The sequence below is a fragment of the Ursus maritimus genome, unplaced genomic scaffold, assembly GCF_017311325.1.
Source record: "Ursus maritimus isolate PB19 unplaced genomic scaffold, ASM1731132v1 scaffold_32, whole genome shotgun sequence".
NCBI lineage: Eukaryota > Metazoa > Chordata > Mammalia > Carnivora > Ursidae > Ursus > Ursus maritimus.
This window is the reverse complement of record NW_024425786.1, coordinates 15,617,641-15,634,828: the sequence shown is the minus strand read 5'-3', so window position 1 is coordinate 15,634,828 and position 17,188 is coordinate 15,617,641. Positions and strand designations below refer to the sequence as shown.

General features: G+C 50.8%; 1 protein-coding gene across 1 annotated transcript in view; it reads right to left on the bottom strand.

Annotated features, from left to right (window-relative positions):
* Window positions 1-17,037, bottom strand: part of ALPL (alkaline phosphatase, biomineralization associated) — a 51,106-nt gene extending 34,069 nt beyond the window's left edge. Inside the window, exon 1 of the mRNA XM_008694642.2 lies at window positions 16,955-17,037. The gene's annotated coding sequence lies outside the window, so the exon portion shown is untranslated. The remainder of the gene's footprint in view (window positions 1-16,954) is intronic.
* Window positions 17,038-17,188: the final 151 nt, after the last annotated feature.

Sequence of the window (17,188 nt, the reverse complement as noted above, 5' to 3'; positions counted from 1 at the left end):
GATCATGAACCTAGTTATAAAAGCCAGAACCACAAAGTTTCTAAAAGAAAACATAGGAGGATTTCTCAGGGTCATGAGATCCAGCCCTGCATCAGGCTCCCTGCTCAGTGGGGAATCTGCTTCTCCCTGAACCCAAGCTTCCCTCCCTCCCTCCCCTCTCTCTCCCCCTCCCCCACTCACACATAAATAAAATCTTTAAAAAAAATAAGTAGACAAGACACATAATGCAAAAAAACATGCCTAGTACGTATAACTGACAAAGAACTGTACCTAGTAAATAAAGAACTACTAAAGTTAAAATCAAATGATTAACCCCCCAACACACACACGGGGAAAACTGCTCAGCCAAAGACTGTGAACAAACACTGCCACAAACAGATGTATTTCAAAACCATGATGCTACGTGAAAGAAGTTGAACACAGAAGAGTATATGCTGTGCAATCCATCCATATGAGACTCCAGAAAAGACCAATCTAATCTAGGGGGAAAGAAATCAGAATAAAGATTGCACTTGGGAGGCAAAATGGACTGGAAAGGGGCATGAGGGAAACTGCCAGAGAGATAGAAATGTTTTTTTACATCTTGGTTTGGGATCACGGTTACAAGGTGTGTATACTTGTCAAAACACACGGAATTGCGCACGGAACATCTGCACATTTTATTGCATGGAATTATACATCAACACAAAGAGAGAGGAGGGTAAGTGCCAACTAGATATTTCAAGAAATAATGAAAATAACCTTAGAACTATGAAAGATCTCCCCTTCAAAGGGCCCCAGATATACCAAACAGGACAGAGAAGGAAAAATGCACACTTAGAAATATTATAGTATCAAAAAGACAACAAAACATTCTAAAGTCTACGGAAAAACAGGTCACTTACAAAGGAATGTGTGTCAAATTGAATTGACCAAAGGACCAAAGGAAAAGAATTTGAACCAAGAATTTTATATCCAGCTAAACTGTCATTCAGATGCTAAAGATTACATTGAAAGGCTCATGTTGGTCCAAAAAGACATCTTTTTAAAAATTTTTTTAAAGATTTTGACAGAGAGAGAGAGAGCACGCACAAGCAGAGGAGTGGGAGAGGGAGAAGCAGGCTCGCCGCTGAACAAGGGAGCCCAATGTGGAACTCGATCCCGACCCAGGATCATGACCTGAGCAGAAGGCAGACTCTTAACGACTGAGCCACCCAGGCACCCCTAAAAACCTTTTTAGTAGCTATTTAAGTAATAGAAACAAAGTCCACAGGTGATACTAAAGATGTGAAGGCAGAGCAAATTTTATAATGAATAAAATTTAGTGTTTTTTTTTTTTTAAAGATTTTATTTATTTATTCGACAGAGAGAGAGAGACAGCCAGCGAGAGAGGGAACACAAGCAAGGGGAGTGGGAGAGGAAGAAGCAGGCTCATAGCAGAGGAGCCTGATGTGGGGCTTGATCCCACAACACCGGGATCACGCCCTGAGCTGAAGGCAGACGCTCAACCGCTGTGCCACCCAGGAGCCCCTAAAATCTAGTGTTTTAAAAAATTCCCAGATCAAAGAAAAGAACAAGAACATATAACTAAGAATAACTCAGCGCTAAAAAATCTGGAAAATTGGGGCACCCGGGTGGCTCGGTTGTTAAGCATCTGCCTTCGGCTCAGGGCATGATCCCAGGGTCCTGGGATTGAGCCCCACATCGGGCTCCCTACTCCGCTGGGAGCCTGCTTCTTCCTCTCCCACTCCCCCTGCTTGTGTTCCCTCTCTCGCTGGCTGTCTCTCTCTGTCGAATAAATAAATAAAATTTTTTTAAAAAAAAGTTGGAGGTTCTTCTAAAAAATAAAATCTGGAAAATTTTAATGTGCTGTCACAGGGGCTGAGGGACAAGTCAGTGAATATGAGGGCTTAAGAGAGAGACTGAGGAATATAAGCAAGTGTTCATCTGGTCTTTGTGTGGAAAAACTATAGCCGACAATCTTTTTTAAGTAATAAAACATTAAAATGAAAGAAAAAGCAAGACAAATTGAAATAAAAATGTAGGAAGGCAGAAACAAAAGTACCCAGACATATTCTTTTCAGGAACACTCAAAACATTTTAAAAATTGATCACATACCAGGCCATAAAGCAAGTCTCTTTTCTATTTTTATTTTTAAGATTTTTTTTAAGTACTCTCTACACCCAACATGGGGCTCAAACTCACAAATGCAAGATCGAGTCACATGCTCTACAACTGAGCCAGCCATGTGCCCCAGGTCTCTCATTTTATTTTAAAGGAATAAAGGATTTTAAAGGATGCTTTATTATTTTTTAAAGATGTATTTATTTATTTATTTATTTGAAAGAGAGAGACAGACAGCACGTGGGGAGGAGCAGAGGGACAGAAGCAGACTCTGCTCTAAGTGCAGAGCCCCACTCAAGGCTCAATCTCACAGCCCTGAGATCATGACCTGAGCCGGAAATCAAGAGTCACACTTAACCGACTGAGCCACCCCGGCGCCTCTCCAAGTCTCTCATTTTAAATGACCGGTTTCCACACAGCCCACATTCTCTGACAATGGTACAATTAAGTTAGAAGCCATGATCTTTTGTTTTATGTTCTTTAGAAGTCATGTTTTTAAAAGGACAAACAATTCCCTATACACTCAGAGATTAAAATAACTCACGCATCAAAGAAAAGTCCTAGTAGAAATTTGGAATGACTCAGAACTGAGCGATAACAAAAATGTTTATATATCAGAACTTACAGAACACAGCAAAGAAAGGGTAAAAATTAATGAGTTAAGGGGCGCCTGGCCTGCGAGCCTGAGTGGGTTAAGCATCCAACTCTTGGTTTGGGCTCAGGTCCTATCTCATGGGTGGTGGGGCTGAGCTCCTCATGGGGCTCCACCCAACAGGGACTCTGCTTGAAGATACTCTCCCTCTATGCCCACCTCGCTCCTCTCTCAAATAAATAAATGGCTGTAAAAAAAAATATTGGGGGCATCTGGGTGGCTCAGCCGTTAAGTGTCTGCCTTCGGTTCAGGTCGTGATCCCAGGGTCCTGGGATCAAGTCCCACATCAGGCTCCGTGCTCAGCAGGGAGCCTGCTTCTCCCTCTGCCTGCCGCTCCCACTGCTTGTGCTCTCTCTCACACAAATAAATAAAATCTTTAAAAAATAAAAAAATAAAAATAAATACAAAGACAGACAGCTAAATTGACCTATATTCAATTTTAGAATGTCAGTTTCCAGAATATGATTAGACTCAGGAATATAAAGAACTACGGCAAACCCCTAAGAAAATGCCAAAAAAAAAAAAAAAAAGACAAATAGAAAAATGGGCAAAAGACGTTACCAGAAGAGGACTCACCCATACTCACCCATACTTACTCAACCTTACTGGCAATCCGGGAATTGCCAATCAAGTCTACAGCAAGAAGTTGTTACACTTACTGGATTGGGAAAAATGAAGTCTGACAACACCATGAGTTATAGAAGACGCAAACAGCAGGACTTCTTACACGTTACTGGCGGGAATGCAAAGAGATCCAACCATTTTGCTCTTATCTTGTAATGCTGAACAAATTTTCATGTACTCTATGACCCAGCAATCCGTGGCTAGGTACACATCCGACCTGCATGCATTAGAGAACAGGTACACGAATATTCGTAGGTATTTCTACGCTAGCAAAAACCTGAAAGCAACCCCAATGCCATCCACAAGACATTAAATAAAATTGTGAAATAACTACCTGGTGTATTTATCACATACACAGCAAGCAGTTAAAACACACACACACACACACACACACACACACACACACACACCAAAAAACTACTACAGTGCCTGGGTGGCTCAGTCGGTTAAGCAGCCAACTCTTGATCTCAGCTCAGGTCTTGATCTCAGGATTGTGAGTTCAGGCCCTGCGTCTGGCTCCATGCGGGGCGTGGGGCCTACTTCAACAACAACAACAAAAGAATTACAGCGACAATTGGATCAATTCCAGGAGAAAACCAGGTCCAAGGAGATTATTTATATGAAGTATGGTATACCTCTGTTAAGTACATATAGGGGCGCCTGGGTGGCTCAGTCAGTTAAGCGTCTGACTTGGGGTCAGGTCATGATCTCAGGGTCCTGGAATGGGTGGCAGGCTCTGTGCTCAGCGGGGAGTAGCGGGGAGTCTGCTTCTCCCTCTCCCTCAGCCGCGCCCCCCGCCCCACTCGTCCTCTCTCTCTCAAATAAATAAATAACACCTTAATAAATAAATAAATAAATAAATAAATAAATAAATAAATAAAAACTGGGAATGAGAAACCCTAGATTCAGGAGTGATTACCCCACATGAAGAAAGATAGTGGGAGGAGGTTGGAGGAGCTCAGAGAAAGCTGTATATTACGTCAATATCCTACTCCTGGTAGTGGATGATGGTTCCTCGGGGCTTTAAATTGATTTACTTGTTTATTTTGAAGATTGCTGGCGGGGAAGGGGCAGAGGGAAAGAATCTGAAGCAGCCTCCCTGCTGAGTGCATGGGGCTTGATCCCAGGACCCTGAGATCATGAGCTGAGCTGAAATCAAGAGTCGAATGCTTAACTGACTGAGCCACCCAGGCTTAAATTTATTTTTAACAATAAAATAGACAAACAGCCACCATTGTGGACCAGTGAGTGCGAGAGTGCTTGATACAAGGATCATGTTTCATCCATTGAAAGATCCCAGGGTCCATACAATCACTCAAATGAAAACAAAAATGCTCAGTGCTGGACATACACTCTCTCATGGCATCCTCAACAGTCTATGAGCTAGAAACCATTACTGTCCCCCCTTTATGAGTCAACTGACGTTCAGTCACTTGGCCAGGGCCAATTATATGGAACCCAGTCTGCATGACCCTTCACCAGGTCCCTGTACCACTGAGCCTCACCTTCCTCCTGTCAGACTAGGCAACATATGTTAACTTTCTTGGCAAACACTAGGTGCTTAATAAATGTCCGCCTGAATTCAGAGGGGCTTGTGCGGGCATACTGGCGAAAAACTGGTTGATGGCTATGGGACCTACATCTAGTCCCACCACCTCCCTTTATGATCTGGGGAGGTTCACTTTCCCTCCCCGGGCCTCAGCTGCCCCGTCTGTGCTTGGAGAGGGCTGCAATGGCAAGTCCCAAAGGCCGCTCCGACTCAAGCTTTCTCAGGGGCCATCCAGCAAATGCGAGGTCACCCAACCCCTTATTTGTCCTGGCCGCCCCGCTCGTTCTTCCACAGCTGGTGGGAGGTCTACAAGCTCTGGGTCCTGCCCACTTCTCTGACATCACCTCCTGGTCCCAACCCCGCACCACTCACCACTCACACCTTCTCTGCCCTGCTTTCCCCCCTCGGGGCTTTTGCACCGGCCCAGTCCTCTGCCTGGAAGGCTCTTCCCCCAGGAGTATGCTGGGCTCACTCCTCCTTCTTCAGGTCCAAGGCCACATCTTGGCATCTATTCCTTCCCTGCCCCGCTAGGTGAAGAGGCCCCCAACCTAAGGCCACCTCCTCCAGAAATCCCTTGTGGTCATTCTGCCCAAGGCTTAGTGAGAAGGCCTCCTCTGGTCCCATGGCTCTTGTACTTCCTTCATCCTAACCACCTGGATCTCTGTAGGGGTCTGTTCACATGAGCATCTCCCCAAACACAGGATGTTCTCTGAAGGCAAAAACTAGACCAGAGTCATCCATGAATTCCAGCACCTAGCCCTTGGGCCCAACAGGTGGTTGAGCTAAGAAAATATTTGTGGAATGAATGAATGAATGAATGTCCTCCACGTTCAACTTTTCCCCCTTCCTGACTCTGCTTCCTCCTTTCTCCACCCTGACAGGTGCTAGCAAGTCGACACCCAGGTGAGTTGATGAGCAAGGCCACTCCAGCAGGAATATCCTGAACCAGGGGAAGCCCCTTTCTCCCCCCCTTCCCCGCCAGGAACCACTTGAGGCCGGGAGGGGACAAAGCAGAAGGCCAGCACTGCATCTTACAGGAATCCTCTGGGGCCTGCCCTGGCCAAACCAACAAGACAGGCGTTCTCCCCATATTTCACCCTCCATGACGGGCTGAGGAGGTTGGCGGGCCTGCCTCAGAGCCCCAGCTAGAGGCCTGGCACAGCTGAGCTCTCCGCGGCCAGGTGCCAGCTGGGAAACACTCAATTATTCAAACCACGGTAGCTGCCCTAGAGGAAAGGATCCACTTCCTCCAAAAGGGAGAAGTGGGACAGGCTGGCCAGCCCAGGGATTCGGTGTTGGAGGAGGAAATTTCGGTGCAAAGTTCTCACATAAGCCAGTGCTCTGACATTTCCCAACCCAGGAAGACCTTGGAAGGCTGGGAATAGAAACCCAGGAGGGTCAGGCCGGAGGCCAGCTCCCCGGACCGAGGCTGGGGCCAATCTCCCACTGAGGTTTCTGAGTTAGCAGCGGCTTCAGCCAGGCTAATCGCCCTGGACTCCCCCTGACCCTGGTTCCCAGAGACTCCGGGACTGCCCCGCTGTGCCCCCTACCCGCATCTCCCCCTGCCCCCAGGAATCGCACAGGGGATAGATAAACTTTGCACTCCTCAGCTCAGGGGGCCGGGAAGCGCCATGCAGTCTGTGCCTGCCCTGCGCCTCCTCCCCAAGTCTGGCTCCGGAAGATCCAGGAGGTTCAGGAGTTTACACATCTGGCCTGCAGAGATTTATCTAGTATTAAATGGTTACGGGCCCATACTCTGGAGCCAGGCTGCCCAGGTTCAACTTCTGGCTTAACCACTTAATGAGCTGCTTGACCTTGAGTCCCCTTCTGTGCTTCCATTCTTTCCCTTTAAAACCAGGGATCCGAGTACCTACTCTGTGGGGATGCGAAGACGCCCAGACAGACACGGGCGTGTTGAACACTTACTTCGCAGGGCACGCCACACATAGGGCTTCGGTGAAAGGCCACTCTCACTATCATTATTAAATACACTGAGGTTGTTTGCAGCCAGGCCTGGAACACTCTGGACCAGACATCTCCAGACAGACACCCCAGAGCCAAAACCAACCTGCTCAGCCGACCGGGCGGGAAAGGGGAAAGGCTCCAGGCTCTGGGTCCAAATCCCAGCTCTACCACCAACCGGCTCTGTGACCCTGGGCAGGTTAGTTAACTGCACTGAGCCTCGTTTCTGCCTCTGTGCATTCGAGAGCCCAGCAGTACCTCCCTCCGAGTGGTCACAGTCCTTCCCCACCTGGGGAGGTGCTAGTCCCCATTGGTGCTGGCTGTGGGGAGCGCCGGGTAGTCAGGGAGCTGACACACACTGGGGCTATCCCAGGCAGGGGTGAGGTGACTGGTTGGTTTCCCTTCCTGGAAACCTCTGTGTAGGCCCTGCCTCAGGATGTGATGTGCGAGTATTCCTTCATTCACCAATTATGTATTAAGTGTGCACTATGGGCCAAAAAGCATGGTACACATCGATGTAGCAGATGACGGCCGTTACTATTATTAAATAAATGAAGATTGTTTGGCACTGAGGGTACATCTGTGAACAAAACAGATGAAAAGACCAGTCAGAGGTAATCGTTGGGAGAACCCACACCTGACTCAGGGCCTGAGCCCCCAGTAGGGAAACTGGCTTGTCCTGCTGCCAATCGCTACCAGACTATTTATGAGTTGGTGTCATCAGTGGAGTTTCGAAGACACCAGCGGTGATGTAGGAAGGGCAGAGGAGCTCATCCTGGGGTGGCTCAGGTGTCAAGCCCAGCAGGACAGCCTCCACAGGTTTCCCATGGTAACAGAGTCCAGCTGGGCTGGGGAAAGCCTCGCCAGATGCGGCAGTCTTCCGTTAACCCGAGTAACAAGCACTTGCTGAAGGCAAGCACCTCGCGAGACACGGGAACTCACCAAGGATTCAGATGGGGCTCCTCCCTCCGGGAACTCACACTGCGAGGCAGACACTGCCTAGATGATCAGATTGCTGGAGTCTGGGGAACCCATCTGGGGAAAGACATTAGCCTGGGATCCTGATCGGAATCTGAGCGCTGATTTTTGCCATTGGTTTGACCTGAGCCTCAGTTTCCCCTTTTGCAAAATGAAGACAGTATTTTTTTCTGGGGTGTTTTAAGGATTCAGTGAGGTCATGAATTAATAAAGGGCTTTAAAGGGATGCCTGGCTTGCTCGGTTGGAGGAGCATACAACTTTTTTTTTTTTATTTTATTTTTAAGTCATCTCTATACCCAATGTGGGGCTCAAACTCACGACCTGAAGATGAAGGGTCGCACGCTCCACCGAGCCAATCGGGTGCCGGGGAGCATGCCACTCTTGATCTCAGGGTCTTGAGTTTGAGCCCCATGTTGGGTGTAGAGATTTCAAACAAATAAATGGGCTTTAAAAATGGAAAAGTATGGGGGCGCCTGGGTGGCACAGCGGTTAAGCGTCTGCCTTTGGCTCAGGGCGTGATCCCGGCGTTGTGGGATCGAGCCCCACATCAGGCTCCTCTGCTATGAGCCTGCTTCTTCCTCTCCCACTCCCCCTGCTTGTGTTCCCTCTCTCGCTGGCTCTCTCTCTCTGTCAAATAAATAAATAAAATCTTAAAAAAAAAAGGAAAAGTATGATAGGAACCTGGGCACTGAGGTTGGGAGTATCATAGTGACTCACCCAGGGTCACGTGGCTGATTAGAACAGGAGCTAGGTAGGCCAAGCCCCACCCCACCTCCTTAGGCACCGCTCCTGAGTTCCCGGGATCCTGCCTCCCGCCCTTGCCCCCTGGGGCCAGCCGTCCAGCAAAGCCCAGAACAGGTAGAACACTAAATCCCCCGGTGCAGGGATTACCATTTCTTCCCTTGGGACCTCAGGCCCGATTTTCTACCCTGCCAAAGCGGAGATGCCATTTGCTGGGCTGTCCCCATCGGTATGTGGGAGGCGTCGCACACACGGGGAAGAGCGCTCTCCACAGGTAAAGGCCTGGCACGCTCACAAAGGAAAAGGGAGGATGGTGAGCTGCGAAAGAGCACGGAGCGGGGAGGGAGCCAGCGGCAGGGCTGCACAAACGTGAATTAAAATCTGGGCCGCCCCACTGAGTTCACCAGCCCAGGCAAATCAGGCAAATTGCTTCACTTCTGAGTCATTTCCTTCACTTGAAGAATGGGTTGCTAGAAGGATTAAAAGTGTATATATATATATGGCACTTAGCAGAATGGCTCGGGCATAATAAATATTCATAACATATTCAAAATATATTTAAAAAGTCATTAATTCTTTTTAAATTATTTTTTTGTTTTTTTATTTGAGAGACAACACAAGCAGGGGGAGCGGCAGAGGGAGAGGGAGAAGCAGGCTCCTGCTGAGCAGGGAGCCCGATGCCAGCTCGATCCCAGGACCCCGAGATCATGACCCGAGCTGAAGGCAGACAGACGCTTAACCGACTGAGCCACCCAGGTGCCCCAAACGTTAATAACTCTATTATTAATCTACCATTATTACTACTATTAGTACTATTATAGAGGGTGGGGGAGGGTGAGCCTAACTCTTCAAGACTATCAGCAACTAGCCTCTTTCTTTCCACTCGCACTGTCACTGCATTGTCACCAGCCCTAGAAGCCAGCACCGCCCCCTCCAGGACTAAACATGGGCACCACTGTGTGCCCCAGGAAAGGTCCCCACCCGGCACCCGAGGGGAGTTCTGGCCCAGTCCAGCTCTGAGCGCCTCCTGCTTTCCTATACAAGGAAAAGGAGACAGAGGAGCAGGGGGACACTGACCTGGGAGCCACCCTGGGCCTGTCCCTTCTCCACCCTCCACACAATGACAAGATCCAACAATGACAAGATCTAACTTGGTTCTGGGATATCCTTCGGTCTTGTGTGCCAACTCTGATTTGTTGATAAGGGCTGCCTGGAAACTACATTTAGAAGGAGCCCGAAGTTCAGAAGGAAAAGTAACAGTGGTTGGTTAGTGACATCTGACTTGGGTGTAACTACTTGCCATACATGAACGAGAAAAGCCCGAAGGCCTTGCCTCAATACCCGCCCCGGTTGTCAGGTGGGGGAACTGAAAGCCAAGAAGGAAAGGGACTTGCCCAAGGTCACACAGCAGGAAAAGGGGCAGGGCTGGGATTCAAACTCGGGCTCCCCTGGCTTTCTGAGGATGCTTCCGGCCAGAACTGTCACTTCCTTCCTCTGGACTAGAAGAGGGGGTGTCCAGGCCCATGGAGACCCACGGTCTGAGGAACAGAAGCTGCCACCCAAACAGAACTGCCTACTTGGGTCCCCTCCTCCCACCCCTCAGGCCTCCGACCACACTTTGCAAACCCCAGAGGCAGATGGTTCCAGTGAAAACAAAGGTAGACGGCACCGTCCCTGTCCCCTGAGCGCTTGTATCCAAAGATTTGAATTCAGATGCTAATCTGATTAAGCAAGACAGCATGAGACCTGGATTTGGTTATCTTTCCCCTTTCCAGCTGTGTGTCGTGCAAAAAGTTACAGAGCTTCTCTGAGCTTCAGTTTGCCCCTCTGTAAAATGGAAAAGCGGACAAAAATACAACACGGTCATTCAAAGTGATTAGCTCAGTGTTCCTGACTCAGAGTAAGCCCGTAGACGTTCATTTTCAGGACTGGTTAAAGGGGGGAAAAAAAGAAAAAAACATCATTTTCACACAAAAAAATTATTCAGGATCCAGGCAAGGGTTTGGACGGGCTGTTGAGAGGAGCCCTGTTCATCTTTGATAGCTGGCTAACTGAACTGAAATATTACCAAGTTTGAGGATTTCAAAACAAGTAAGGAACCAGATTCTTCTAGGAAAATGGATTGTGTCATTTACATCACAGAGAAGGAAGCCGCCCTGAGTGGGTGGATTGGCAATGGTAGGGGACAAACATGTCCGCTTCCCACTTCCCAGCCGGGTAACTTCGTGCCTCAGTTTCCCTCCTCTGTAATGTGAGGATAACAGCTCTGGCCACACACGCCTGCTGTTAAGACCAGATGAGCAATTCCAGGTGAGGCACTGGGCCACCCCTGGCCTGGCAATGTTAGCAGGTATTAGTTCGCATTGGTACGTGTGGCGGGGCGGGGGGCACTCACTTAAGGAGGTAGAGAAAACAGCTACAGCAGTGCTAAGTAGGACGGAGGGAGGCGAGGAAGACTCAGAATCCGCCGAGACACTTTCTGCCCAGAACGGTGGCAGGTGGGTAAGTTATTAACTCCCGTATGTTAAGAAGCCGGTGGTAAGTCAACGAGGGGAGGGGTGGAAGGAGAAATGGTAAATGATACTCAGAACGGCCAAGCCGGACAGTTCAGTGACAGCCAACAAGAGGCCTGGGGGATTACAGGACAGAGTCCCGGAGCCTCAGCCTGAGATCTGAGGGGGCAGCCACCCTGTTGTTTCCTAGACAAAGTGAAAAGATGGATCAAAGAAGGCAGGAGACTGACTTAACAAAGTCACATGGGAGACAGATCCTTTTAAAGGCTGGATTTATGGCTTTTCAAATAAAAGCCACCTAAACACTTTTTTAAAGAACACAAAATGTTTGCTGAGCTTTGCCCCGCAGCCTGCACACCTGACCTGGACCACAAACTGAGACCTAGGAGGATGAAGTTACTTCTATGGAACTCCACCCACCCACCCCCTGGGGTGGGGGCAGGGCATCGCTACAGGGTCAAGGAGGTCTTATTCCCAGAAATAGCCTCCCAGCCTCCCCTCCCCTCTCTTCCCTGGGTCAGAAGTACTGGGGAAGGCTTTGAACCCATCATGCCTACCCTCTGAACCTGTCTCAAGTGCAAAAGCGCAGGAGGTGGGGAGGAGGCAAGGGATCAGAGATAATGCTGAAGGTACCTGGTACCTGGCAGGTACTTAACAAAATGCAAACCCACACGGGGCACATTTCTGAGCTCCTCCACAAGCACAAGGACCCGGGGGCCGGCGGTTACTATCAGGTTGTCAGGTGGGGTCACTGACCTCCTTGTTCATCTTGTACCCCCAGAACAGTTGTGGAGACCTTCTAGCATTTCGCGTCCCGGCAGCAGCTTCCAGACCCTCCCCCCCGTATTTAACCATGAGGCTTCATGGCCTCCCACACTGCCCTCGAGCTCAGTCACAGTGACGTGGAGGTCTGTGCTGCCACCACGACCCCTGCCTGTCATGGCTAGGCCTTGGCACTCAGCAAAGGGGGCCCAACAGAGCCCTGGGTTCGGAGTGCAAGGTGGTGTTCCCTGTCTCGGAAAGTGAGTGACACCAGCATGCAGGGCTGTTGGGAGCATTTAGACGAGCTGGTACTAGTCCAGGAGTCCCTTCCCTGAGGGAGCTGCATAGTCTGCACCAAGAAGCACCCACAGCTGCCTGTCCTCAAGTGGGTAGGCCCCGGGCCCAGCGACCTGGGTCCTGACAGGCTGCTGCCATCACCCCTCGACCTCTAGAGCCCTTAGGTTCTTCCCGGGGACCATCAGAGCAGGAGGAAAGCTCCCTCCATGTAGCCACAGAAGAGGGACTGATGTCTACGTGTCCCACATTCCTACTGTGCGCCCCCTGAGGGCTGCCCCAAGCCTCATGCAGTCGTTCAGATGAGATCTGAGCCCTTCTTCCAAGGCCTCACAGCACCTTGCCCAGAAACTGCAAACTCAGAAGGGAGGCAGGTCCTGTCCATGAGATAAGTGGGCCTGAGGGCGAAGGGAGCCATGCGGACTTCGGTCAAGTGGACCCAGCAGCAGCTAATCAGCTCCAGCCACGGTGGCCAGGCTGGGATGCGGCCCAGTGTGGCCACATCTTCTGATCTTTCAAGAGAAGTAAAATGAAATCACCGGGCTGAGTAACAGCAACAACTAAATCAATGGGTTCAAATCAGTGCCGAAGTCAACAATCCACCACAGCTGTCCCCTGCCCCATTTGGAGGGCAGTCTGTGACGGACCTGCAAGAACCTAGGCCATAAATATGGGAAAGCCAAGTGACGAATGAGACCCATTCCTAGCCTTGCAGATGTCAGGCATTTGGGCTTACCGACAAGGACGCGAGGCTCAGAGAGGAGAAGTGACTTGCCCAAGGTCATACCAGCAGTGTTACCAACAGCTCAGGACTAAAACCCTGCTCTCCTGCATTGAAGATCTTTTTCCTACCTATCCACGCTGTCTGCATCCTCCCTGAATAACTCTTTCTTTTCAAAAAATAGATACACTACGGATGTACTATGGACATGAGACACCCCAAATTCAAGACAGTGGTTCCTTTTGGCAAAGTCCTGGACCTCAGAGCAGAGAGACTGAATTCCCAGTCCAGCTCTGCCCTAAGCAGCTGGGTGACCCTGGCTGAGCTCCTTCCCCTCTCTGAACCTCAGTCCCCCTGGTCTACAAAGCAGCCAGTTGACCAAGCCAGCTTCTAAACACCTTCCAGCTCTGAAATTCCAGGCATCTATGAGGTATTCTCACTGCTCCGTACTTCGTGGTCGCAGACGAATATAAAAGAATAATAATAATAATAATAATAATAATAATGGGGAGGGCAAGCCCACATTCGCTGGGAAGGAACACTACAATTTTTAGTGAAACCTGACTCCTGGTTACTGGAATCCAGAAAGAACCATGGTAAGACTCAGGCAGTTTAACCACCATCCAACAGTTAAACAAAAACACATCTGGTTTAACTTCATTTTCCTCATCTCCTCCCCAACCCCCTACCCTCATCTCAAATTTTACCCCTTAATTTGAGAAGTCAAATTAAATGCAAACAATTGATTTCATGCCACAGTGAGGTTGAGAATTTCAGCATGGAAAACTTTAAGCATGAACTTTTTCTGGGAGCAATCATGAAATGTTGGGGGGTGGTATGGGAAGGTGGAAAATACAGAGGCTGTTCTTGAATATTCTTTGGACACTGAACATTCATTCTATCAAAGTTACTAAGGGCCTACTGTGAACCCAACACTCAGAGAGACCAAGTGATTTGCCTCAGGTCGCACAGCGAGGACTGGAACCCAAGATGCTGACCCCAAAGCCAGGATCTCCCTGGCTGTCCGGGCCTTTTTACCTAAACAGAGCCTCTCTCAGGCCCTATGGATCCCCTGCTAGTGGTGCAGGAAAATACCCGGGAACACAAAACTTCTCAGCCACCAACTCTGGTTCATCCCAGTGCTGGAAAACCATTTACGATCTTGCTGGCGCCTCAAAGCAGCTGCAAAGTACACATTATTAACCCACATTACAGATGATTTCCTCTCTGTGGCTCAGAGAGGGAAAGTGACTCGTTCAGGGTCACACAGGAAAGCTGGGAATGAACCTCCAATCTACTGTCCCCAGCAAGCTACTGCCCCCAGTCCTCTAAAAGTCAGGATACCTCTAGAAGGAAAAAAAAAAAAAAAAAAATGAAGCCATACGGCCCAGCCCAGCTCCAGCCTGCCTGTGACTACATTGCCCTGGGAAAGCTGAGTCAGCATTCCTGCGGCCAGGCCACGCGCAGATTTCTGAGTGCTGGTTCTTAGCCCAGCTTGCTCACTCTCCCCGAAATGCTCTCTTCGAGCTCTGGGGTTTGTATCGATAACTTCAGTTGGGCCTGTTTCCAGGCAAACTCTGGGCTGTGCTACTGGATTCTACTCCTAGATTAAGAGGACCTTATCCCCAGAGATGGGTAGAACACAGAGATCATTGGACTTGGAATTCTCGCTACCTGGTCCCTCACCCCAGCTCCGCCGGTAGCATCTGTGTGTCCTCGGGCAAATCCCTTCTCCTAAGACCAGTTTCCTCATAGGAAACATAAAGCGAGGCCAGCATCTAGCTTCCAGGGAATGTCGGATATGTTAGCCGCTGGACGGGCAGGGCTTGAGTTCTGTTTCACTCCATTTCCAAGCTAGGACCCAGTGAGGCAGAAGAACAGGCAGAGGGTGGGAGGCCCTGCAGAGAGAACAGCCCCAAACCTGTGCCCAGCACAGAGCTCCAGGCTCCTGACCAAGGCCGTGTCTAGGATGACAGGAGGTGGCTTCTGAGTACGGGCAAAGGCACCGTGCCATCCTCCAGGGCAGCCCATCAGAGACTCGGCAGAGCCTGGGTGAAGGTGGGTGACCAGGGATCAGGGGCAGTGAGTGACATAACCGTACACCCAGGGTTAGGGTTGCATTTTTTTTTGCTGAGATTACAGCTGACCGTAGCCAACATTTTCTGAAGCACGGACACCAGCTAAACACCTTGCATGCATTAGTCGTACCCAGAACTGACCACCGGTAGGTAGTTTATTGATGTCCTCAGCTTAAAGAAAGATACTGAAGCACAACAGGGGACAGAACTCGTCTCAGGTCACACAGCTAGGTTGCCTGTTCTATTAGTGAGAACAAAACGCTGGCCAACCAATCTTACATGTGTTATTGCATTTTAATCTCCTCCTTTGTGAATTCCTTGATTCCAATTCTATGTGAATGTCCAAATATCGCTCCGTTCTCTTCATTGCTCTTTGGCCAGCACCTAGAACAGGGCTTGGCGCAAAGCTTCATATTTGCTGGAAAAAAGTATTTTGTTTCTGGCCTCAGTTCAGTTTTATTCCTCCCAGGAGTCTTACACACGAGGCATACTGGACACTCACACCTGTCTCACTCCATGGGCAGGGAAGTTGGGGAGCTGTATTCAGGGACCTCTTCTGCTTAGTGAATTCAGGGGCATGAAGTTCAGGAAGAAAAAAAGGGACAGAGGGCCAAGATGGGCAGGGAGCAGAGTAGGTGGCATGGGGACAACACAGGTGGGGAGGACTGAACATTTGGAGAAAGCAGGTTTGGAGGGTGGGTAGGAAGAGAGTCGGACCTGAGGCTCTGCTCCTTTGTCTCTTGAGGGGTAGGGTGGAATCAGGAAGCTAAGGTTGGGTGGGTTAGAGTCTGGGTTCGAATCCTAATCTCATCAGTTGCTTAATGTCTGTAAGCCTCAGTTTCCCCCTCTGTAAAACAGATGATGCATGCGAACTGTTGGAGCAGGCCTGGCACACAGCAGGAACTCAATGAACAGCTGTCATCCTGGCTAGTGTGGGAACCAACCCTTGACTCCCTGGGAAGCCTGCCCACCTGCGGCTTCCCCCCTCCCAAAGCCCTTTCTGGCCTGAGAATGGCCCCCTCTTTTGATCTCTAGCGTTTTCCTCCTCCAGCCAGAGGCCTTTGTAAAGGCCCCCTCCCCATTATGTGTTGGGAAAGGGTCAGAAGGGACAATGACAGGGCTTTTCTCAGCTTCCACTCCCATCATTGTGACCAGGCACTGAACTGTTTTTTAGTTAAACTGGGCATGGGAACCAACTCTGGGCGACCCACTCACCTGAGCACTGCCAGAGGTGATGGCAGAGCCAGAGGGGAGTCGTAGGCTCCCTCGCCTTCGACGGCTCCAGAGTTTTGCCCTCACGGCTGCTGTGTCCACCCCAACTCCCAAACACCCACTCGCGAGATGTCCCCTCTCCCCACACCACCCCCATCATGCGGCTCCCGGACGCCCAGCGCCTCCCTCCCTCTACTCATCCGGGTTCTGGCCCAAACTACTTTGGACCCCACAGGGACACACCAGCCTCCTCCCCAGGCGGCAGTGGCGTGATCAGAGGTTCCCCGGTGGGAGGCATTGGCAGGGCACCAGGTTGGTTGCTGGGATTGGCAGCCTGAGTCTCTTGATCTCCCACCAAGGGGGTATCATCGGGGCTGCTCAGTCACGGGACACCCGGGAGAGGCGCGTAGATGCAAGGTGTAAGTCCCGGGCAGAGACCCGGGAGGCAGGAGACCCCAGGGCTACAGCCGCAGCCCCGAACACGGTCCCCCTTAGCTCGTGGTCCCCGCGGGCGCCACGTCCAACCTCCAGCCCGGCTCGGCGCGCTGCCGGGAGCCCCGGATGCGCGCGAGACGGTAACGGGACAGGTGCCTGAGGGTCCCGAATGAGCTGCCCTGGGTGGTGTGGAGGCGCGGAGGTCCGCGCCCTGACATTTATATCCATCCTCGCCGCCAACCCCGACGAGCAGAGGATGTAGGAGGGGCCGGGATCGACCACGTCCCCAGGGGTCCCGGAGAGCCGGGGGACGGCACCAAGTCCTTACCTGAGCAGAGCTCGTGGGCGAGGAGCTGTCCTGGGACAAGCGACGTGGGGTCGGTGCGCTGGGACCGACGGCGCGGAGTGGCGGGAGCGCAACGCTGCCGGGGCCACCTCCCCCGCGGGCTTATAAAGGCGGCCGAGGGGCCCGGAGAGCAGCCGGGGCAGCCCGCCCCCGCCCCCGCCCCCGCCCCCGCCCCCGCCCCCGCCCCCGCCGCCGGCCCCAGCCCGGGCCGCGGCC